General features: G+C 40.6%; 1 pseudogene; it reads left to right on the top strand.

Moving 5' to 3' along the window:
- The first annotated feature begins 780 nt into the window (after positions 1–780).
- LOC129888048 (5S ribosomal RNA) lies at positions 781–900 on the top strand (annotated as a pseudogene).
- Positions 901–2,314: the final 1,414 nt, after the last annotated feature.

The raw sequence follows: 2,314 nt of genomic DNA, 5'->3' as shown, positions 1-2,314 counted from the left end.
ATAGGAATAGATTAGCAACTTCTGAACTGAGAACCAAGTACACAAAAATTGATTGAATATGGGAAATATGGATATAAGGTTCCAAGAGTGGTGTTACTACCTAGCAAAGGTGTTGACTATTAGACTCAAGTCTGCTATATTAGTCTACAGAAAGCTAAGACGTCCAAAGCGACGTCGAAGAGATTCTAAGGCCTAACGGCTCCAAAAATATGAATGTCTATGGAAATCACTAGCCTAAGCCTAGACTAAGGCCAAACATGCTTCCAATAATAGCTAGGGGGACTCCGTAAGGTCCTACCCCTCTTTTACCCTATAATTTTACACCTTTTTGTCTGAGTAGGTAGCCTTTGATTAAAGGAGCATGGGCTAATATCATTAATCCCTAGGTAACATTCCCTCCAAAGTCATCTGTCGATGGAGCGCGAAGTGAGTCTTGTAGCCCTGGTCATATTGTGGAATTTTCGACCTCGGGTATTATTTCATGTCTTCCATAAATTACATCAACTGGTACCCTTACCTTTTGGGTTGCCCTCAGAGTTGGCTGCCAAGTGGTGTCGAAATTTCCTCACCCACTGGCCCATATAGCCATTCGGTGGTTTGTCTCTCATTAACTGGTACTATGTTGAAGAACTGTGGCATTCGAGTGCGTCATCAGTTAGCAACTAGCTAATCCTTCTTGTCTTGCTTAAGTCCTTTTTACAATACCCTCAACCTAACATATAGTACTCCAGGAACATAATCTCATGTCGTTTCTCCACCGCTAGTTCAGATTCTTCCATCTCGCGCGACCACACCCGCACTATCGTACTAAATTCCACCAGAATTTAGAAGTTAAGCGTGCTTGGGCGAGAGTAATACTGGGATGGGTGACCTCCTTGGGAAGTCCTCATGTCGCATTTCGTGGTAATCCTTGCAATAATGTGCGGGGCACTCAACTTAGCCCAAGATTTATCTTAGCATCGTCTCACCAGTCTTTATGTGTTGCCTTGCCCTTTCCTCTGTTAACTTGCAATCGGTGTAGGTGTAGATCTTTAGTTCCACTATGACCAAGTCCTTTTTTTGGTCATTTTGGTTTAACTCCTCCTATTGTGTTCACCCCTTTTTGTACGCACCCATTCATTAGGGTTGGCTACCGAGTAGCGCTAAAGTTCATTCATATATTGACCTTTAGAGCCACTTTGAGTTCTGTCTATCCTTAGCTGGCATAGTTTTAAAGGAATTTGACATATAAGCTTGCCAATCCTATAGTAACCAGTTAGTCCTGTCCGTCTTATTTAAACCATTTCACATTTTTTCCTTACCCCCGCTTGTAACCTTCTTGACACATTCTCGTGTCATTCTTTACCTTTACGAGAATATAAGAGAGTGCAAGAAATACCTTGTCACACCTCTTTCTATTTCCTTATTTACTCCTTGCTCATGTTATATCCTACCATAGGAGTCTTGCTATTACTTTTTCTTGGTTATTTATCTATCGCAATATCATTTGCGACCAACTCTACAGCCAATATGTGGTTTTTGATCTAGCATGCTGTCATTTTCCTTCGTAGTGTCCCTTAAGTTATTCGATATCCTTACATTGGTATATTCTTTTGCTTTTATACATACCCACCTTCTAGTGTTATATCGTTCATGGTCTCATCAAAACTTCTTAACGCTGTCTACATACCATTTTGACTTTTATCCAATTACTGGTGGCTTCCAAACCTTTCTAACTTGGTTTAGCAAGGGAACTTATTGCAGTTTAAACATCCGTTTCAAGCATGTTTCCCCATCAATTGCCTCCATCTTACCCTTGCAGTTCTCTCACTCGCTTCCCCCCTTTAGAGGGTACTTATACTTTTACCTGCTTATACCTTGCTCTATCTCTCTAGGTCCAGTCTCAAATTCGCCAGGTTTCCTTCCCCAGTCTACTTAGTACTGCATCATGTCCCCGTTTTTTCATACATTTTATAACCTGATTATCCACATACGGAACCTTGGCTAAATCACAAAGCGACTGGAACCTTTCCATACATAATGCGACATCTCCTCTATTAATCTGTACTTAAGTAATGGGACCCCTGGAACAACTCGCCCAAGTCCACATGCTACTTATCTTTATAAAAGTTAATATACACTTGTAGACGTTCTAAATTTTCTTTTAACTAGGCAACATTTGTATTCCGATATTCATTTTCCAAGGTTCTCTTGGAGTAGTGGCTTTCCCAACCTATATTCTTTATTTCTTGGGATAAATGGAAGTTGTGCCATTTATTCCTTAAGTTTGCCGTCTTTGTCTCTTAAGAGTTCCATTATTTTTGGGGCGATGTTG

Source organism: Solanum dulcamara, chromosome 4 (genome assembly GCF_947179165.1).
Source record: "Solanum dulcamara chromosome 4, daSolDulc1.2, whole genome shotgun sequence".
Lineage (NCBI taxonomy): Eukaryota > Viridiplantae > Streptophyta > Magnoliopsida > Solanales > Solanaceae > Solanum > Solanum dulcamara.
The sequence above is the reverse complement of the archived record's forward strand: the minus strand, read 5'-3'. Positions and strand labels throughout refer to the sequence as shown.